The sequence below is a fragment of the Ambystoma mexicanum genome, chromosome 2p (genome assembly GCF_040938575.1).
Source record: "Ambystoma mexicanum isolate Mex_15411 chromosome 2p, UKY_AmexF1_1, whole genome shotgun sequence".
Taxonomy (NCBI): Eukaryota; Metazoa; Chordata; class Amphibia; order Caudata; family Ambystomatidae; genus Ambystoma; species Ambystoma mexicanum.
The window spans coordinates 666,837,782-666,861,479 of record NC_090923.1 but is presented as its reverse complement, the minus strand read 5'-3'; positions in this window follow the sequence as shown (position 1 = coordinate 666,861,479).

Below are 23,698 nucleotides of genomic sequence, written 5' to 3'. Positions count from 1 at the left end.
TTCTTGGATTTTCAAGATCTCTTTGCGGTGCTCATATGACTGTGGTCGCACCGACATCCACACAACAATTCCCACGGACCCTGGCATGACTCCAGTGTTTGTGAAGCAATATCGCTTGCCTCTCGCATCAATGGAGTCCCTTACTGAAATAATTAAGAACCTTGAGTCCCGTGGGATAATCCGTCCAGTCCACAGCACCTTCAATAATCCGGTGCTGGGGATATTGAAGCCAAACGGCCAGTGGAGACTCTGCGCTGAGCTCAACAAACAGGTCCATACTTCCCGATGGCCTCTTCCCTACATTGACCAAGGGCTGGCCCAGATCCAGGGGTCACAGGTATTCACTGCAATACACCTGACCAATGGATACTGGACTGTACATGTCAGTAGGGAGGGCCAATACAAGCTGGCCTTTACCTTTAGGAGGCAGCAGTAAAATGGACCCGGACTCCCTTTGGATACATCAACTCCGGCAATGAATACAACATTTTTCTACATAAGGCCATGCCCGACCTGGGTGAGAGGGGTAACCTGGCCTATGTAGATGATGTTGTCATCAAAAGCGCAACTGTGGAGGAACACATAGCGGAGATCCGTTATGTTCTGATGCAGTTCAGGGCCGCCGGAGCTAAATTTTCCTTTCAAAAGGCACAGTGGTGTAGAACCCGTGTCAATTTCTTGGGGCATGAGATTACTCCTCAAGGTCTTTGTCCCCAGGAAAAGAAAGTGGAAGCACTCCAGAAATTAAAAGACCCCACAACTCTGCGGTAACTAAGGAGCCTCCTGGGACTGACTAATTACAGTAGAAAGTTAATTGAGGACTATGCAGAGATAACAAGACCCCTGATTTTTCTTTTGAAGGGGGGGGTCAAGTGGGAGTTGGGTCCAGAGCAAGCCGAGGCAGTAAGACAAGGAGCATCCAACAAGCGCCTTACCTAGCTTACCCTGTCAGAAACAAGGAGTTCTTCTTGGAGACCAGGTTCTCTAATACATGCTTGACTGCAGTATTATACCAAAAGCATGACAAGGTCAATAAAGTAATCTCCTATGCGAGTAAAACTTTATCCTCTGTGGAGGAAAAATTCAATGATTGTGAGAAGGCACTCCTGGCAACGGTGAGGGCATTGAAGAATTACTGCCTGTTCATCCAGAGGGAACACATCATAGTGGAGACTCCACACCAGCCTCTGCAATATCACCAAAGTGACAGGATCTGGGCCGGAAATGTGAGTAATTCCCGAATTACTTCCTGGATTCTGTCAATGCAAGGCTTTCCTGTGGAGGTCAGATATGGCCAAAACAAGAAGTGTCCCCTCATGCAAGGTCTGGCTGACTTGCATGAGTGTGCCAAACTGTCTCGAGGACGGGAATCTAAAAATCAAGGACAACATGGAGGCATTCTTCAATTCCCCACACAAAGTCTTTGAAGAAGACAAGTGTGAGGGAATGCCCACTGTCTATGTGGATGGATGTCCTACCATGTTGACAACAACGGGGAAAAAAGAACTTGTGGCTGGCGTAGGGAATGCATGGGTGAATGAGACCCCAGAACTCTCCGCTGGGTACAAGATTGGTCCGCGAAGTAGTCAAGTGGCAGAGTTGATGGCTGTGCATCAAGCCATCCTCACTGCTGTCCAACATCAACTCCACGAACTGGTCATAATCACAGATTCGGATTATGTACGGAACGGGTTCGTGGAGCACCTGGTTAACTGGAAAACCTGAGGCATGTTATGTGCTAATAAACCATTGAAACATGGGAAATTAATTTAAAACAATCTTTTTCCAGTAGATGGTCATCCCATTCGAGGTGACCAGGAAAATCAATAAGGGTCATTCCAAAGTAGAGGCACCAGACAAAACTGGAAATGACTTAGCGGATCAGCTGGCCAAAACCGGAGCCATCCAAGGGGGATCTACTAGAGATCGAGTCCCTGTTGGGGGAAATCCAGGTCACTGCCATCACTAGGTTCCAGACAAATGCTCACAATGAACTCTCAACTGCACAATGGAGTAAGGAGACCCCAGATGCTGAGTTGATTACGGCTCAAAAAGAGGATCCAATAATTGGTAAGTTTTATCAATACATTGAGGACCCTGAGAACTTTCCCCTGACGGATACCGATTACATTGGGAAAGAGGACCTCAGAGTGTTGATGAAATGTCAAAAAAATTTCTGAATCCAAGATGGTTTGTTGGTCAGAAGATCCCTAGATGGCCATGATCAGTGTGTGGTCCCTACCTCATTCCGAAGCCTGATGTTAAGTCACGCCCATGATGCGGCCACAGCCGGTCATAGGGGGTTTCATACATCACTTGAAATCTTAAGAGAGGTTGCATACTGGCCACACATGGGGCAGGACCTCGACCAATACTTGAAGGGGTGTCTTGTGTGTGCACAATTTCAGCCAACATCCCTGACACACCGTGCGCCTCTCCAAAAGAGAGGGATGACACTGTCATGGTCAGATTTACAAGTCGATTTCATCAGGCCCGTGATTCGCTCCTCTAGGGGAAATAAGTACATGGTGACCGTGACATGCTTGTTTACTAAATGGGTGGAATGTCTCCTGGTCCCAAACTGCAAGGCAGAAACAGCAGCTGCCCTGATGATCAACCACATCTTTTCACGTTTTGGACTACCCCAAAGGATCGACTCAGACCGAGGTTGCCATTTCACCAGCGAGGTAATGTCAAAGATGTGGGAGATACCTGTGTTCAAAAGGAAGGTACACAGTGCTTACCGGCCAGCCTCTAGTGGTGTAGTAGAGAGATACAACAAAACAATTGTGAGCATATTAAAAAAGTGTGTGGCAGATTCTGGGCTAAGTTGGGATATTCGATTACCTCTTGTCCTAATGGCCATCAGATCTACCCCTTCATCTGCAACTAAAATGCAACCGTTTGAGCTGATGACGGGACGCAGGATGTTGCTTCCCCAGCATCTGCTCTACAGAACCCAAGAGCAGACATTGATCAATGCCTCCACAACTCATGAGTATGTTGAAAATCTGAGAAAACACCTTCAACATGCTTTTGCCTATGCTCAGCGAAATCTAGAGAAATCTGCAGACGACATGAAGACCTACTATGACTTAAAGACTACCAGAAAAGAATACAATGTAGGAGACCAGGTCTACTTATACAATTTCCAAAGGAACCAGGACAAACAGCGCACATTTTTGCCTTCCTGGAGGGGCCCTTTTGAAAATCTCACCAGTCGCCTACAAAATCCACATCCCCAAAGGCAGTTTGGCAGAGGGGGAAGATAAGTGGGTCCATATTAACCAACTAGAGTGTTGCCATCCTAGCCACACACTGCAGCAACTAGAGGAGTCTTCTGGAACCCTAGAGGGGGTCACTCCAGCTCCATAAAACTCCAACTATAAAATATTCAATATATAGTCCATAACTTACAACAAATAAAAATGTGTCCTGATTTATCAAAATGTATGTGTCCTCCCCACTACATTAATAGTGGTGGGGAAATGTCTACAAATATGTTTTTGCTTTGTCATCCTAGGATTGGAAACCATGGAGAATCAAACCAAGGAGGACTACCCAGGGACCGGGAGCAAAGATCCAAGGGCCCCGGAGTATCGCTCAATACTCACATCAGGACTGGGCGAGGAGAACCGGTCGATCCACCCCTGATGGAGGAAAAGATGATGAACTTTGCCATTTTTGGAACCATAAGAGATGAGACTGACATCCCAGTCAAGAGAAACACAGAGCTGTTTAAAAATCCGTTTTTCCTTGACTGTGGAAAGTACAAAAATCATGGTTCCCAAACATCACAAGAGATCCAACCTCCTTGTTGGGTGTGAAACATCACTGTATATAAAGAATTCACCTAAGCACAATATCAGCAGAAACATATTTTATAAGAAAAAAATCCACATTTAAAGATGCTTGCTTGGAAGAATATGTCAAAAATGGGCGCAGTACCGCTACTCGCCTGTGTCAGAAGCTGGCGATTACTTAACCTGTCAATTTAAACTGATACATTGAATCAAAGTATGAAATAGAAAGACTTGCTATCAGAAGCAATAGAGGTGCATACAATTCAAAACTATATTTTAAAAAGGCTGTAATTAAGAGATTGGAGGATATATTTGTTAAAAATGTCATTTGTATTTTAGGATAAGACTATTTTAAACATTGTGTTAAAAGTTAAAGCCAGCTACACTGAACTTCAAAGGCATTCCACACCTTCTCCCAAACAAAGGAATCTTTTCCCCTGCTCTCTGCTAAAGAACTGGCAGGGAGGTGCGAAAGGAAAAGGGAGGAGCACTTTGGCCTGTTTCTCTGCTGGGAGACAAAAGACTGCCTTTGTCTCAAAGGAAATGCTCATTCGGCTGTAGGTTGAAACCAGATGCCAAAGTCAGAGAGGCCTGGGACTGCTCTCTAGCCCAGCCAAGACTTTGGAGGTGGAGACAAACAATTTGTGTATTCAGAAAGCACAGAAAATATATGTTTGAGAAAAAGACTTATAGAAAATTGTACCAAACTGGTAAAAATATGGAATTTATAGTTTATTAAAGTGAAAATGTTGCTTACAAGTAATAACTACTCTGGAACTTGTGCGATATTCAGAGACAGAATTATCAAAATGTGGACTTTGTAGCAGTTGTGATAATGTTAAAAATATGAAACTTTACAGGAATATGCCCAGATGGTATGTGCATATATGTGAAAAAATTGGTACCGAACTGACACTGAGTAACCGACCAAAAGCGCGAAAAACTGTCATTTGTGAACCGAAGCTCTCCACAAGATGGGACTTTGACGGATGCGTGCCTTATTTAATTTGGGATGTAAATATTTAGTATTAGTAAATTAGTGATATTATAAATATGCTTTTTGTGAAAAATAAGATATACTGTACAGAAACGAAGGGGAGGGTTTTCTCCCTGGACCATAAACATGACACATCATGACACACTGTTGCTTCTCAAATCAGGGGAGAGGAAATTCTCTGACCCATCGGCTTTTTAGAGGGTTGGACATAGTATAATCAGCCTATCCAAGTCCTTGAGGAATACATAGATAGGGACTGTTGAGGGCACAGAAAGACACACACACATTCAACCATCACTGATCTACTTGCGAAGCACTCTGAAGGAGAATCCAGATCTAGAACTATCCAGACTCCAGAACCTTGAAGCAAAAGGCCCAGTCCAAAAAGCTGAACCCTTCTGAGCTGGCCTTTAAAATCTTGCAACTTGATTTAACCCCAAACTTCCGAGGAGCATTACAAATCCAATAGCCAGGCCGTGCTGTTTTGCTGCTTCTGGCCAAGAACCCTTGCTAGAACCCAGAGATCCAAACCAGTAGACCAGAGCTGTACCCAGAACCAACCCATCAGATCCAGTCCAGGAGGCCGTGCAGACCAGAGTGCTTTGCTGTGAGCAGAACCAAGCGTCTGAATCCTGTCCGGTAGCTAGCAGATTCTAGGCCAAAACCCTTGACCAGATCCTGACGGGCCTATTCCATTCCAAAGCCATAGTTGTGAGTATTTAGAATAGAACTGTCCACAGCCATCTCTTAGTTTTAAGTAATCCTATCCAACCCATTCCAACATAGCCAGAACTGCATTGTAGAATCTCTTTTGTCTATCCTGACTCCTTCTCTCATCCACATAATCCTGTGATAATTGTAGTGATAATCATCTTTGCGCTAATATATATTTGCTGGAGAAAGGCAAGCGCTCGGCAGATAGAAACCATCCGGGGGCACCCCTGGATTGGTGGATGTGCTGTTGTGTAGCTTGTGGCTCCATAGACTCCCTAGGGTAAGCCCATCTTTGTTTCTAATCTTCAAAAGCCATCTTTCATTTGTAAATCTTGACTCTTTTCCTGAAAAATCGACCTTTACTAAAAGCTCTGTAACTTTTGAACCATACATGCTAGGAACGAAATTTAAGTGCCCAATTGAAGCTAACATCCTCGAACTAAGAACCGCACTCCATCTACTTATAGTTATTCTGTAATCGCATTTCTCGCACACTGAAAAGTTTGCCACGATTCTGCATTTGGCTCAATTTCATTCCATATAAAATTGCTATTTCTTGCATCCAACCTCTGAATTAAGTTTCCTATCTGCCAGCCATTCAAACAGCATTGTAAGTGTCTACCTGAATCTATCCAAAGCAGCTCCCACTAGATTTGAATCCAATTTAGCAAATTAAAATCCATTTTTAGCATTTTTCCCATTCCTTTCAGATCACATTCAAAAGCATTTGACCTGTTTAAAATCATTCCTGTTCTCTAAGCTTGCTGGGGGAATTGGGATTGAACTGCATTATTGATTGTATTCCTGAAACCTGTGTGTCCCCATTCCATCTCTTCATACTGCATATTAGGGGGGGGTTGAGTAGTAACAAGGGGAAAGAGTGAATACATTGTCTTTGATTGAATTCATATCACGTTTTATTTCTGTGTTGCATTCATTTCCTATCATTGCATTTCATTGAACCAACACAAAGTTATTCTCTGCTACATTATTCTTATCACCCATACTCTGATTGATTAGATTGTTGTGATATCACCCATTGATGATCATTGTATAAATATTAATAAGTGTGATATCTAGATATTGCTCATATTCATAAAATTGTGATATATATGTATTGTTCAATTCATCAAATAAATCTTTAACTTTGCAAAACAACCTACTTCTTGGTTCAGTGAGACCGGGTGGGATTCAAAGAAAGGGGCATGATATAAGGGTACATCATCCAGAAATAAAACAACATTTCACATAAAAATATATAAATAAGGGTTCCAGCTGGGCATAACACGCTAGGCATTCACTTAGGTGGAGTGCTGGGTTGAAACCACTTACAGATTGGATCTAATACTGATGTCCTCGGATGTCTACCATGCACAGTGTAGAATGGAGTTTTCCCTGTGCTTGTGTGAACAGAGTTGTTGTATGCATACTCCGCTATCCAGAGTATACTTTTTTTCGAATAATCCTCAGACTGTTGCAACATACACCTGAGATATTGCTCTAAAGTTAGGTTGGTCCATTCAGTTTGCCCATCAGTTTGAGGGTGATGGCTTGTGGACAACCGGAGATCGATTTTTGGCAATCGTACAAAACCTTTTCCAAAATGCAGAAACAAATTGCGTTCCACGATCATATACTAATATTGATGGAAATCCATGCAATCAAACAATTTGCTTTTGGAACACAGAAGCGAGAGTTGACACAGTTGAGAGTCCCTTCAGAGGGATGAAATGGGCCATTTTGGAGAATAAATCCACAAGTAATATGGTGTTGTATCCATTTCGGGGTGGAAGATCCGTGATGAAGTCTAACGACAGGGTATGCCAAGGTGCTGGCGGTACTGTTAGGGGATGTAGTAAGCCAGCGGGGTTCTGTTTCTGAGACTTGTGTTGTGCACAGACACCGCAGGTTTCAATAAATTGGCTGATGTCTTTTGATGTCAGGTTGGCCACCAGTAGTTTTGTTTTACCTTAGCCTGAGTTTTGGCTATTCCTGGGTGTCCTTCCTCTAATGAATTGTGGTAATTTGTGTTGATTTGCTTTTGCAGTCCTTGGACATAGAATCGTCTTTGGAAATACGGTAGATTGTCTTTGATGGTGTACTGGTCACCTTTTAATAGCCATTCCTGTTGTGTTGATTGATCCATCAGGGGTGACAAACTGGTTCTTTGGTCATCCACACATGTGGTGGCAGCTATTCTGGTTTGAATCCTTTCCTCAGGAATTATGGCAACGGGGTTGGATGCTGTAAAAGCCTCTTTTTCGTCACTCATGCGTGATGGAGCGTCTGCTTTCCCATTGCGTACCCCAGGTCTATAAGCGATAATAAAATCCTAATCCGCGAAAAAGAGATCCCAACAAAGTTGATGCGAGGATTGTGCTTTGGCGGTTTTCAAGTATTGCAAGTTACGGTGGTCCGTGATGACAGTGACCGTATGTCTCGCCCCAAGAAGGTAATGTCTCCAGACCTTGAATGCTGCTTTAATCGCAAGTAATTCCTTATCTGTGATTGTGTAGTTCAACTCGGGGGCTGAAAATTTGCGGGACCAGAATGCAACATGGTGTAGTTGTCCTGTTTCAGAGTCTCGTTGTGACAATACTGCTCCCATGGCTATTTTTGAAGCATCTGTCTCAACTATGTAAGGTAGGTATGGTCGTGGGTGTCGAAGGACAGGTGCTGTAGTGAATGCTAGTTACAACTTCTGGAAGGCTTCTTCAGCTTCTATCGACCAATGGAACTTTTGATTTTTCTTTAACAAGGAGGTAATTGGATTTACAATTTGTGAAAACACAGGTATAAACCGACTGTAAAGGTTGGCGAATCAGAGCACGCTTTGCACTCCTTTCGTGGATGTTGGTGAGGGCCATTGGAGGATTGCATCCACCTTTCATGTATCCATATGTACGCCTTGTGGTGTGAGCATGAAACCGAGAAACTCGACCTCCGTTACAAGGAGAAAACAATTTTTCAACTTGGCCTACAATTGCTGTTTCGAAGCTTCTCTAAGACTGCCCGCACATGGCCTTCATGTTCTTCCATGGAATTTGAGTAGATAAGAATGTCGTCAATGTAAACAGGACCGCAAACGTCCAGTAGTTCACGGAGTACATCAATCATAAAGAATTGGAATGCCGCAGGGGCATTCCATAGCCCGAAGGGCATGACCTGGTATTCAAAGAGGCCATACTTTGTGCAGAAGGCTGTTTTACACTTGTCTCCCTCTTTTAATTTTACAAGATGATATGCTCCTCTTAAATCCAGTTTTGTGTAGATTTGAGCATGTTTCACTTGGTCCAGGAGCTCTGGTATAAGTGGTAAAGGATATCAATTTTTTACTGTGATCTGATTGATGTCTCCATAGTCGATGCAAGTTCTTAAGTCTCCCTCCTTTTTAGGCAAGAAGAATCTGGGCTGTGGGTACAAGATCTATTTGACAATCGTAGAGTCTGTGCGGGGGTAGAACGTTGGCATTGTCTTTTTTTAAGACAACCTGGTAATCCTGGTATTCAAGCAGTAAGGAGCTGATGAGGCCCAACACGATTCCTTTCTTTGGTTTCAGATTGGTGTCATCTTTTTTATAACATGTGTCGGCACAATCATGAGGAAATGTCCGAACTTGTTTTCGCCAGTCGATCCTAGGATTGTGGGTTTCCAGCCAGGGCATTCCCAATATCATCTGGAACTGAGGAGCACCGATGAGATCAAAAGTAATGTCCTCTTGATGCCCGTCCTGACACAAAAGCTTGACTTTCTCAGTGTATTGTGTCACCAGGCCAGATGATAGCCGAGAACCATCTACAGCAGTGATTTTTTCCGATTTTTGCTTGTGTCAAATCTTGGTCAATTTATTTACCCACAGCTCCACAATCAATATCCAAGGCATGTATTGTTGATGGTTGCTTGTGATTCACCAAAAGCACTGGAAGGACTAGATGTGAGGTCTGTACGGATTCCTTTTTCATGCTCGACAACCGGACCCCTACACTTGCCGGGCATTGGCATTTCCCGAGTTCTGTTTTTCTTCTTCATCAGTTTTGTCTGTTGCCCCAACTTTTTTCTTGGGTGGTTTTACCGGGCAGTCACGGAGGAAGTGACCTGCTTGTCCACAATATAAGCAAAGCTGTTGTTGTCTTCTTTTTTCCCTTTCTGCTTTGGTAAGGGGACTTCGTAAACCACTAATTTGCATTGGCTCAGACTGTTCATGTGGTTTAGTCTAATTCTCACGAGGTCATACGTAAACTGACCATCCCTCTGATCTAGCTCGATCCATTTTCCGATTCTGCAACCTATGATTGTGTTACACCGTCAGGTCTATGTAGTCCGCACACCTCTCAGGGGATCCACCACTTGCGCAAACACATCCTTAAGTTCACCACGCAACCCTTGGTAAAAGAGTGTAGTCTTCTTCTCTTCTGGCCAGTTGGTCTGGGCTACGAGGTGATTGAAGGTTGCAATATAGTTTAATAGATCTTGACTCCCTTGTCTGAGTGACAACAACTCATTGTCCAGAGCTTGTCCTTGAGTAAGCCGGGCAAACAATTTCTCCATCTCATGTTGGAAATTCCCAAAGTTCCGGAGTAAAGGTTCACCTTGATTTACCAAAGGTATAGACCAGTCTGACGCACTACCTCCTAAATACGAGAGTACAAAGGCCACTTTGGCTTGGTCATTAGGAAAGGCTCCTGGTCTGCACAAGAAATGAAGGCGACATTGGTTCATAAATACAGCAACCTTGTTTGGGTCACCGATGAAGCGTTCGGGAGGGGCTAGAGGCATTGCTCCTGGAAGAACCACCTGAACTTGTGTTCATTGCTGTGGTGTGGAAGAATGAGAAGAATGGGTCACTCCAGGCAGTGGAACCTGTCCTGCTTGTGCTTGTAGCATTTGTCTTGCCAATTTGTCAGTTCTTTCGCGAGTTACAATAAGATCCCTCTGTAATGCATTGGTTTCCTGTCTTGAAGCATGTACTTCAGCCAGTAATTCCCCTAGTAAGAGGGCTAACTGATCTGTTTGTGAAGTTTCCATAACGCCCAGGCAGAGAGTATTAGTGGCTTTGTGTTCTGTTACGCTCACCTGGTCTCTGCGGAGGCGTTGGGCCAGGGTTGCAGCCCTCCCTGAACTTGAATCACCCACTTCAGGCCTCTCCCTCAGTAGAAAAGCTGTGAGCGGTGGTATGTGGTGATACTGCTCCTACGGGGAGATAAGAGTGTGTGAGTGCGCCAATCTGTGATTGTTGTACCTCTCGAACCCTTCACCCCAAAGTACGGTTTCTGTGAGCATACTCTGGCCCATATAGCTCACCTGTGAGTTATGGAAGATAAGCTCTCCGTCCTGCTACTTCTGGCAGGGGCGCATCGAATGGGATCTAGTTCCTTCACTGATCCCTGATGAGGATTAGTCCAGTCCAGCTGAGACTATGCTTCTCCTTATGGAAGATGGATGCTACCGCAATGTTCGACAGCAGGTGAGTGATGGTTTAAGAAAAAGAGTGAAGTATGGCAAAGCGTGAAGTATTGGGAAGCGCAACCTTAAACTGACTGTTCTTTCCATGTCTAACCTTGTCTACTGTTTTTCCTTGCAGGTGCTGCTGACGATGATGGAGCGTGTTGTACTGCTGTGCCAAGATGAAGATTTTGGCGTTCCGGAAAGTGTAAAGATGAATACTTGGTTCGCCGAAGAGATGAACAGGTAAGAACAGATTCCCCCAGTTGGTAAGTATGCTGGCAGGAAGCAGGATGTCCAGGAATCAGGATCTTCAAAGATAAGTCTGACCTCAGGCGACGGTGAGCGTTACGCTGCTTGCAAGTGCAAAATAACGCAAAGTGTCTGTCTTGAGGATCGGGCATCTTATATAGCTGAGATCATGGGCACGCCCATTAGGGCTGGCTTACCAGCCACACCCTGCCACTACTAGACAGTGTTCACGTGCGAAGGCAATCCATTAGCAGCCACACCCAATAATACACCTGGGGCTGCGTAATGGATGGAATGTTCAAGGTTAATGCATCCTGCTTAATGGATGGAATGTTCAAGGTTAATGCATCTGAAGTGCTATGTCCATAATAAAATCTTTTTGGTGTTAAATGGATGTTCTTATTTACTTTTGTTCATGAGCCTGGTGCCAAAGGCACCAGGACAGTGTCCACCCAGGTCTCCTGTGCATGCAACCCCTGCATGCCTGTGCCCCCGACTTCATGACCATGACACTACCTGCTAGATGAAAACCCCTCCTTTCACCTCCAAACTCTGTAGTGAGTGAAAGTGGTAGTAATTACATTACCAGCATGTGTCTGAAATTTTCCCCAAATTGCTGTATGCACAGTGAGGCCCATTGTGCCTTACTAGACTGCATCCACCCTGAATGGAAAGGTGTGTGAGTGAGAAGCATGTTCTGTAATATAGGGTTAAGTTGTCCAAATAAACATGAGTCGGACTGTGAGGAGACATTGGGACTGTGATCTTTGTGATTGTTCACAGAGGGAGCCAGAGGACGGCTGGGGAAGAGTTGTGGGATTTCCCAAGTACCTCTGGCACCAAACATAAGAGGGAAGGGAGGTGCAGTGGCTAGCTCTGCACATGCACAGTGAATTGTTGCAGTATTTTAAGAGGACACGACCTGTCGTAAATAATGTTTAACTAAAGCCAGTAGTATTTTCCTGACCCATTGAATGCTGATGACACTACTTCTGGCGACGAGTGATGATCTGTACCGGGCAGCTACAGGTGTTCTCTCTGGTGGCATCCCCTCTGCTACCAAGGCTTTTTTGTAGGGTGACCAGATTTAAAAAGTAAAAAACTGGGAAAGGACAACTAACATAAAAGTAGGACTCTCTTGAAAGTGGCAGTAAAGGCACTAAACTTCAGTAGCATTAGGAGGAGAAGGGGGTTTAAGTGTTACTGTTCAAATAAACCCATATTATAATTAATGTATCACAAACTAACACTTATCTTAAGTTGTAAAATGCAGCATTTCTTCTGTGCGAGATGGTGCATTCCTGTCTGCGAGCCATGAAGAGCTACAACAAAAAAACGGGACGACTGCAGATTCCAATGGAAACATAATCTTGAGAAAGGGGGACAGAACACCAAATTCCGTGACAGTCCCACCCAATCTGAGACGTCTGGTCACCTTACACTGCGTCATCTGAGGGTGTCAATCTCCAAACGAGCTGCAATCGCTACTGTCTGCACCCACGTGGACTCTGTTCTGCAGTGTTGGCCGTGCCAGTGGAAGGCTGCCTTTCTGGTCCAGAGGTAAACTAGGTCACTTCTACTGAGGGGCCGCACTCTTCTCCTTCCTTGACCACGCGGGGTCTGGGTGGTGTGAGTCCATAGTGTTGCACCCTCTGTCGGCCATGCTATAGCATAGTATTTGTTGGTTACTGAATAACCTGGCAGAAATTTTGGACTGCAGTTTAATCCAGCATCAATAGGCATCAAAAGCAGTGTCCAGGCTCGGACTGGCCCAATAGGGCAATGCTGGAACCAAAACTGCAAAATGCCAGTGTGGGGCAGTTTTTTGGGTCGAAGTAGGCCACTTTTTTGGCCAATTTGATGAGTTACTTCACCATTTGGCTAGTAGTTTTGTCCAGTGTTGATTCTTTAAAATGCACAATTTGCATCACATTTTATCAGAAAACTCCCCCTTTGGCATTATTCCAACAGTGTGTCACAAAAGGAATGAATTTCCATTTGCAACTGTGGGCCACTTTATCATTGGTGCCCGAGGCAATTTTAAACCACCCCTCCGACCCTGGCAGCATCATAGTCTCTCTGGCTGCTTGGTCCTGCAGGTGTGTTTACTTAAATGTGTACACTGGATAATTATTTCCTTGAACAGTGACTTGTTTTCTAAAGCCGAAGCTCCGGCCCATGTGCAAAAGCTTCAGGCTTCAGAAAAAAATGCTTTGGTCCTTATCAAAAAACTGATCATGAGAGTCACCTGTTCAAATCGGCTTGTCACTCCCAGAGAGTCTGTATATGCATTTGCAAAAGGATTGCACAAACCGGTTGCCTATTGTGATTTCCACAAGTTCAGCAATGGCAGGCATCATAGGAGGCTGCTCATTGTAATGAGTTCAAAGAAGACTCCTGCAAGAATCCACCCAGTGTATGTATTGATTGATTTATTTATTTATATAGCGCTTTATACCAAGGCGCTGATTTAAGTGGAAGTGAAAATTCATCAAGCAAGCGTGGCCTAACGGCAAGCGTGGGGGTGGGGGCTGAAAAGTTGAGGCCGCAGGAAGCCAAGGCCTTTTTTTCCCTAAAGCCTTATACTCCCGCGAATGAGTGGGAGCTTCAGGCTATAGAAAGAAAGGCCTCGCTTTTCAGCGGCCTCACATTTTTTTTATAATCGTGGCATCGGCCCAAGGGCATCTTTTGATTAAAGGGATGCCTCGCAGGTGCCAGCATCACCATTATGTAGAAAAGGCATTTTCTTCTGAAGCCTGAAGCTTTTACACATGGGCGGGAGCTTCAGGCTTTCGAATAGAACCCTTGTCCTCTAGCGGCTGGGGCTGCCAAGGGATATTAGTGATCCAGGCAGGGCCCCGCCTCAGACCCATATTTTTAAGCCTGCCGGGGCTCGGCCCCGACTAGCCACGACCACTTAAAGCCCTTAATTCACCTCCATGGCCAACATTCATGCGCTGGCTAGGACAGATGCAAGAGCTGATGCCCAAGCTGCACAGATGGGGCAGGGAAAAAGGAAACAAAGCAGGACAGCTGTGCTGCATAATGGCTAAGACATGAATCAAGGTCAAGAATACATTCTCAGGGGCCCAGCAGAAGGGTGGGAAACTGTGCTATCATTGTGGACAAGAAAGAGTGTGCCCAGCCATCTACCAAAGATACAGAAAATGTGATCAGGGGAACCAGTTTGCAAAAGTGTGAAATTCCACCTCCAAGAAGCACACAGGCAAGCCTTTTAATGATCGAAAGTGGCATGGCAGCAGGGGCCAAGTCCTGAAAAATAGAGGTGGGACTCATTAACATAGCAATTGAATGTGGTGTCACCAGAAATTAGCATATCAAGGTGCCCGCTGAAAAAAATGGGGGGACTGCGTCCGCCCGCGTGTACCCTCAAGTTGTGCCCTGCATGTCAGAAAGATGGAATCCAGAGAATGAGCACTTTCTGTCTCACAATCTTCCAGCAGCTCAGAGGAGAATGTAGATATAATGTCATCCGTCAATGGCAGGAGAGAGGAAGGCATGGAACTCACAGTTGGTGATCTTGTTGCTCGTAGTTGAGACTGGAGGCGTAGGCAACATCATATACACATCTGGCTATGACAGCATGAAGAACCAAAGCTGCACTGTCCTGTTTAGACCTGAGAGCAGCAACAACTCCCGTGGGTAATCTTGGGACACTAAAGTAAAAGGGCAAAAGTGTAAATGTTGAAGTGCATGTATTACAATATGGCATTCCACATGACAATCTACGATGCCGAAGACTGCATGAGCAGCGGGCATAGCACCACACATGTACACCTCATTATGGGGTGTCGCCCCTCATTGGTTCAATGGCTGGACAAGCTCCTAGTTGCACCAGACACTTTTTCACATTGTTGAACCTGTGCTGGTCCTGGCAATAACAGTATTTATTTAGGTTGCCCCAAACTATATAATCTCAAGATTACAGAGAGTTCAAAACACCACAGCTGGGCTTTTATTTGAAGTCAGGAAATATGAACCTGTCTCCCCCCACCCCTCCCCAGCTCTTCACTCATTAAACCGGCTTCCTGTGGCAAATCTGATCATTTTTAACAGGATGTGCAGTGTTCCAGGTAAGATATTGAAAAAGGGAATATTTTACTCCCTATTTTTTAAAGTTGGAATAAATTATTTTTTAGGGAGTCAGAAAGTAAGTCCCATGGGAGTATTTTATGAACTAGTAAAAACATGTTTTATATGTAAAATGTTTTGTAATAAATATTTCTTTGCACCAAGTTATTTATGCACTTTAAAAGATATACTTTTACGTCTTCTGATCAGGCAGTAATAATAGTAGCGTTTCTTCCTGTGGTACTGCGCATAGTATTGGCAGTGGAGTATTTAGGTTTTGTGCTGCCCTAGGCCCACTTACCTTAAACATATAGACGCAGAGATATTAAATTGGCGTGGAAAACTCATTCTGTTTCCTCTTCTAGACTTCTGATCACTTTACTGAGCAAATTGAGTGCTTTCATAGATTTTACGAGGATTTTAAGAGGGAAGTACAGAAATCGGATGATGAAACAATTGACAGTATTAAAAAACAAATCATAAACTATTTGACGAGGATTTTAAGAGGAAAGTTACAGAAATCAGATGATGAAACAATTGACAGTATTAAAAAACAAATCATAACAAACTATTTGAAATATGCTCCCCATTATAAATTGTCGGAAGTAGTTAATAGGTACATATGAAGAACAGCAACCTTCTATAATATATTAGAAAGATGTATATGCACCAAACGGTGTGATACGAAGAACGCACCTCCTTACAACCATCATTTGACACACCCAGACATGCATGTTGCGAGCATTTGAAAATCCGCAAAACACTGCCTGATATTTTGCTGTCAAATAGGCAGACATCATCTTTTGGGGTAGCTTTATATTACAAGTACAGTGACGGGTGAGGGATGGGCAGGGGGTGCAGTGAGAGACTGGCCTCTAGGAAAAGAAAGAGAATGTGGGGTACATTTAGATGGCAAGCTCTCACGATTTCATCAGAAGTAAGTCCCCTTCAGAGACTAGAATTGAGTCTATGATATGGGTTGTAGTTCTTTACGGACCCCACCCAACTCCAACATGTATCTCAGCTAATTATAAAAAGCAATACAGGGCTGTGACTATGAGGTGTTCCTATCACAAACGCAAATCAAGTGCAAAAGCCTAAGGGAAGCCCTGGTGGTCACCAATCGCTGACTAAAGAGAAACCACAGGCAACCGGTTCAGTAAAAGAGCACTGTGAACAGGCTACACGTTAGCTCCTTTCCTCTTTTTCAACTGAAATGGGCATGGGACTTTAACAAAGAAACCGTAATAGCTTTTCAAACATGTCCATTTCTGGTTTTAGCTCCCCTGCTGGCTGTTTTTTTTTTTTTGTTCGGTTGTTCAGGGGCAAATAAACCTGCCTTGTGATAATCTGCAGCTATTAACCCAAACCCTCCATTCCTTTAGCTAGGATTATGCCACAGAATGAAGGCGCAAATTGGGTAGAAATGTATTCCCACAAGTATCAATCTCATGAACTAAAGCAAGTGTCACTTTACATATGAGCTTTTCTTACCAATTACAGAACTCTCTGAAAAGTGTTCAATGATTACAGGTAGGTTGCTTGCACCCTGCTTTCAGCTCGTGGGTGTGGGGTAGTGAATATGCTCAGAGGTTAAGGAAGTTCAAAGTGGCTCCTGTTAAGAAACCTCAATGGTAAAACAAGGGAACTCACACACTGCAATTTACATTAAAAAAAATAAATTCTGTTTTATATTCTATGCCACTGCACTAGAGAGCTGCCTCCCCTCAACGGGAAGCCCTTTAGCGAGACTGTGCAGTAGAAATCTCGGAAGGCCTGAAAGGAAAAGGCACCCAGAGCTAAAGCTGCAGTGATGGAAGACAGACCTCTTGTCTCGCGCTCTGTCAGTGCTTTTCTGCACACCTGCTGCCTGGATTGCTGTGCGAGTGAACGCAAGGCGGCTGGCTGCTTGTTGTTCCTGCTTCCATGCTGTTTGACAGTTGCCCGAAGGGGAGCGTACGCAAGGGGTGCTGGTGTTTCCCACTGAACAGTTGGGACAGCGCAACAGCATACGTCATGACGTCACATGGCATCTTTGATCGGTACAACGTTCATTCATCGCCCGTTTTTCTTTTTGCAGTTTTTTTGGCGAAAAATGAAAAAACTCATAGAAAAATATGGCTACCGGCATATAAGAGGCAGGGTTTGTGGGAGAATAGCGAATAAATAAAAAGAAAAGGGAAGTTTATGGGGAGTATCACCCCCACAAATAAAAAAAAGACATTTTATGAGTTTTTTTTAGCGATAAGATTATTATTTTTTTTTGGGGTGATGAATGAAGATAAAACCCTTTCAGCCGACTGTCAGTGAATAAAAAAAAGCATGAAATAATATGTAGGAAAAAGTGACGCAACCAAGAAACTTGCCTGTGCAATCTGCCGCTCTAGGCCGCGGCCTACTCGGCCGCATTGTAAATATGTCCCCGTGCATTGGTCCAAATATGTATAAATGCATGGAAGAAAGCAGGACCACAGACATGTCTGTTTCCTATTTTGTTGAGTCTTGTTAAACCCTATTTTCATTTTCTGGGAGTATTTGGCTATTTTTAGGGAGTAAAAGTGGCCGATGCGCCCCATATCTCTAGGGCTGAGTGTTTGCTTGGTTTTCACGTGCCTTCTTTCCTCCACTTCTAATCCTTTGTTTCTAAAATGGAGCTCACATATTTCTTCACGATCGTCAAGATCGAGACTGGACAGAAAGTTGACCACCCTATTTACAGGAAAGAAACATGAGGTGTCCGCTCTTTCCTTGTTCAGGCAACTAGAATTCGGAACACTCTTCCTTCTAATCTTTGCAGGGAGTACAACATCTTGGTCTTTCGGAAAAAAAAAATACACTTCCTTTTTAATCTCAATTGGTACTCTCCTTGTCGGCTTTAACATCCAATCCACACTACATTAGCTCCCCTGTTCATCATTTCTACAGTGCCAAGATATATCTTTTGGTGACTGTTGCGTTTTATTAAACCCCCCCACATAACATAACACATAACATAATATAACCGGTAGCGCTGAACCAAAAAAGAGTCCCAAAACATTTGCAGAGTCTGGTGATGAGAAATTGAGAACCTAATGAGAGATGACATTATAGAACCAGCCACCAGCCCGACCTCGTGATCTCTCATACAGTCGCAGTGTCCAGGAAACTCCCAAATGATGACCATTGCATACGTGTCGACATTGTCGACATGTGACAAACGAATCACACAACTGAAAGAGAGAAGCACCTCGTCATGCACTTAAATGATATAATCAGTTACTTAAATGGTGACAGTGGGCCTCACGAGGTGGGTGGTAAGGGATTACCGGCACTGGTAAGGGCACCGGTGCCGGTAATCCCTTACCGCCCTACTATGAGTTCCCTTTGCAGGTCCTTCCTTAACGCCTGTTTTTTTCAGGCGTTAAGGATGGGACCCGCAAAGGGACTCCAGAGCTAATAACGGTACCGCAATTTGCGGTACCGTTATAAGCGCCTTCCCCATTCACATAGAGCCCAATGGGGGCTCAAATGGGAATGGGGAATGGCCCTGGTGAATGGGAAATTATCGGTCCCGCCAACCTTGGAATGGACCGGTAATTGCACCATTCACCAGGGCGGAGTCGGAACGAGTTTGGCACTAGCGCCATGGCTACCTCCAACCTCGTAATGAGGCCCAGTGTATTCTCCAAATTAGAAAAAATTATATCATCAAATTAAACTGGAACAATCAAAAAAATACATAAAAGAATGTTCTACCCACATAGATTTGTTTAGGTTCAAGGGGCCTAGTTTTGGTGTCTCTTCGGGTGCAGCAATATTACAAGACAACACCTGGAAGGTTATTAGGCACATGTGTAAATATTTCAATTGCAGTGATGACATTCTAGTCTTTGGGGACACCCTGGAGTAAGATGACAAGGCTCCAGAAGGAGTCAACACAGTGCTTGTAAAAGCTGGTCTATCTTTGAAAATTGAGAAATGTGAGTTCAATAAGTTGAAATGGAACCTCGTCGTTCACATCTTCTCAGGCAAAGAAGTGCAACCTGGCACGTGTAGTCATCACAGAGACACCTACTCCTTCACATGTCACTGACAATACTTCCTTGGCATAGCAAGCTACTGTGGTCACTTCGCTACAGCCAAGATCACCCACCCCCATGGGAACTAACAAAACAAGACAGACCGTTCTTAGGGCCATATGAATGTGTTGGTGAATTTCAGGGGATAAACCCAGACATATCATCGGCAGAACACATCTGATTTCAAGCCATCAGTATGCACAGAAATAACAGTGGATGTAGGTACAGTCAGACTTTGTGCCATATTGGCCCAAACCAAGATTGAAGAGACACAGCCAGTCACATTATTGCCATCGGTCCCAGAGAGCACAACACACTTGCCCTCTGTGTCCCCGACTGACACCCTTTTGGCTGACGGGCCACTTTCAAAGCCATGCGCATCTACCACCGTGCCCTCCACAAGACAGGCCCAGAATACCTTCAACAGAAACTCCTCCACTACCACCCAGACAGAACCCTGCAATCAGGCACCACACTCCTCCTTGTGATCCCTCCCTTCAAATTGACAATTATAGGGGGAACCTCCTTCTCTTTCCAAGCACCCAAAATCTGGAACTATATTCCCTTTAGGATCCGATGCATAGAGCAGCACCTCACCTTCCGGAAGGCCCTCAAGACCTGACTTTTCCCCCCTGTATCCTGACAAACCCATGCCACACTTCGGGTTATTCCACCACCTCTCAGGTAGGGCGGGGCAGCAATGAACCCGCCATGAAATATACAGAGCGACGGAGAATAAACTCCAGCAGACCACGGGACAGAATCCACGTCACAAAACCAAGAAACCAGTCAGAACACACATGCACGTATCACACTCCATGATTATGGAAGATAGCCGAGGAGAAAGCCACCCATCCACATGTAACTTCTATCACACATCACTTTTAAGACACATCGCACAACACCTCTGCCATAAGAATGCAGCTTTCCCCCACAACAAAAATCTGGTCTAGCTGAACGCACAATGAGTCTCCTGCACTCTCATACTCTCCAGACGACCTCACAACACCCATCCACATGCCAGCACGATATGGGTAGCTAGTAGAGACTTGCTAACCTCAACATATCTTCGTATTGGTTCAAATGCACACACGTAAGCTAAACTTCTCTGACAAATTTCCCACACCTTAGACTTCGGTCTCCCGAGGGCGTTCACCTTACAGCACTTTGACACCATACCAGGGGAAAAGACGCTATACAAATGTCAAATGACATTAGATTACATTGCCAGTCTTAGTCTACTGGATGTAGAGTGGACCTATTCTCAGGCTTAAAAGAAGAGCCTTGCCATTATGTGGGCATGCAATCACTTGTATATGTTTATTTGTGGCAAAGCCTTTACCATCATAATAGGTCACCAGGGTTTGACTTCCATTTATGGAAATCCTGGATGCAAAATGCCCCTGACGATTGAAAGCTTGGCTCTTAGGCTACAATAACATAACTTCAAAATAGTCCACAAGTCGGGAAAGGAATTTCACCCAGATGAGTCTATGTCACAAGATCTGACTATGCAAAGGCAGGACTCATTGGCCGAAGAGTATGCCACGTAAGCCACGCCTCGAGATCCTATTTCAATAAAAACAGTCAAGATAACAAAGACAGATCTAACACTCTGCAAGCATTATTGCATTGCTGGGCGATGATTACAAGTGTTCGAGAATGTGAGACAATCTGATCGGGTTGCATTCTAATCAGTAAGGAGTGAAATGTCAATGTCGGCAGAAGGTATTTCTCTCCAAAGGTCATGCATGTTCATACCAAAAGACAGCAATACATGACCTGGCACATGAAGGACATGGAGGGATAGCACCCATGAAGAGACAAAAAAACAGACACCATGTTGTTTCCCTCACTAGACGGAATGGTTGAGCAAAACCGTAGGCTCTTATGGACAAGTATTCTTGATTCCCCTTAATGGCACTGATTGTGTCCACATTCACTGCTAGAGTTGTTCCCATATTGAATGACCAGTTTACAGCCTGGCCCATCCCTGTTATGTTAAAAAAAGGTAATGGTCCCCTGTTTATATTATGTTATATTATGTTGATTTAGGTATCCAGTTAAAATATCGAACTAACAATTTCGAATGCCTTTTTGTAGAAAGAAAAATGTCGAAAAAAATGTTGAATATGTTTATTTATTTTATGTTTTTTTAGGGTTTAGTTAGTACAAAAAGGGCCAATAAAAAAAAAAAAAACGAGGGGTTGGGGGACCCCCCCATTAAAAAAAAAAATCAACATTTTTCTCGACATTTTTCATTCGAAAAAAAGGCATTAGAAATGATTACATTCGAAATTGTCACTATAAACCGTTGATTTATACCGTTCACTGCTCCTCCTGAAGGCAGTCTCCAGGTGCTCACGTGGCTCTACTAGAGAAAAGGGCAGGGTATGTTAGTGATGATAGGTTGATAATATAGGTTCAGAACCAGGAGGTACTGGCATCTTTGTCTGTTGTCTTGTGTGTGGGAGTTGGTTCGATTCGAGAGGCTCCACTTGTTGTAACCATATGGGTAGTACTCAGTGCCTCGGATGTGTGCTAGTGTTTGTTTTGATTTGTGGGTCATATGAGGTTAGCGTGCGGTTGTAGTCATGCGCACTGGTTAGTTGTATTCATATGGGCGTCCAGAGTCGCGAGTGACTGTTAGGTGTTTTATTGTATTGTGTTGGTGTTCATATGTGTAGTGTCGGTGGATTTATGGACTATGTGCAAAGGTGTGTTCCTCTGAGGTTACTTCCAGAGTTTCAGGGAGTTGGCTGAGTGCGATGATTAGATTAGTTCTTGGTGTGTCTACGTGTAGTGTAGTTAGCTCCTAGTCATTTATAGTGGTGTTGGTTATGTTGCAGGAGCAGGAAGGGAAATTGGCTAGTACATCCGTTAGTTTGACAGTCTCTGAAGTTCGCCTTTGGTTGCCACTCGATGGTACTTTCCCACGTTCTTGGTTTCAGTCCATTTCCCAGCCCTGCCTCCTCTGCAAGCATGGAGGCTGACTTCCCCTGTGGGTTTGAGGTCATGGGGTCAGTTGTACAGAGTGTGTTCCTAGTTCCTCGGCAGGGATTAGTCAGGGCAGTTCCATTTTGCCCACTTGTGTGGTTGGCTGCTAAATTGGTGCGCAGCTGGTATTCTAATACATTTCAGCAAGTGGTGATCTACTGGGGGGTTCTAGCTGTATGGGTAAGCAATTGTTAGGGTGATGCTTTGATTTAATGTATTACCTGTCTGGCTTTTCATGAGTGCATGAATTGCATGTGGGGTGTCTTTCCCTGGGTCTGTCTGTTGATTGGGCAGGCTACTCTTCACAGATCTCTCTAGTTGTGGGGCATGACAGGGGGCTGGGAAGGTGGAATATTCTGGTCCTCCTTGCTTTCACCGCTGTTATCTGTAACTGCACCCCTTGGTATGTTTCATTCGGTCCGCAATGTTGTTTTTTTCTTTTTGGTTTTTGTTGTCGTTTAGCGCTTTTCATTGTCTGATGAATAGCCAGTTTTCTAGTCGTTTCCTCAATGTGATGTGGTATTCTGTGTTCTGATTTCTTTGGACATGGTGTTCCCTAGGTTAGCAATTAAGTGTAAGAATGCTGTTCCTTTGAATTTCCTCTTTTCTTATGGTTTGGTCACTATTTGTAGGTCGTCTAATGGACATGACTTTGCACAATTCGTTCACCACATTGGAATCCTGCATCAAAAGGTAACTCCATTATGATCCCAGGCTAATGGCAATGTGGACTGATTCATGCGCACTCTGAAGAATGCGCTGTGCCAAAACAATTCCAGGGGTACATCCTTCAAGCAAGCCCTCTGTGCCTGTATAATAGGGGCTTGACAGTACCACACAGAAATGCTTGCATGAACTCCTGTTGGGAAGAACGCTGCATACTAGACTGCCCAAACTACCTGCTACTGGCATGTCCAGTTAAACACGCAGAAAATGAAAACATACATTGATCAGAGGCTTCACTCTATTGACCCCATGATAGTAGCTAAGGTGAAAGGCTCCATGATTACCGCAGGGATTCCATTCAAAAGTATAGTCTCTTACTAGAAGAAACATATGGTCATAGGAGTTTCAGAAGACGATTCATCTGGTCAGTCGGAAGGAGACCGCATTGAAATGGAAGTTAGAGAATCAGAGGGATGGGTGCACGAAATCAGACCAAGATGTGTCCCTTGTCATCTGCTAAAACCGATAGAGGAAAAGGAAGAGTCTCTGTACTCAGTGAAGGGCCTCAGTTTACATACAATAATAATAGCATCTTCTCTACCAAACCCAAGGAAGATGTATTGTAATAAAGGGTTAAGAGGTTCAGATACCTAAGAGGACTGGACCCTGGGGAGTCT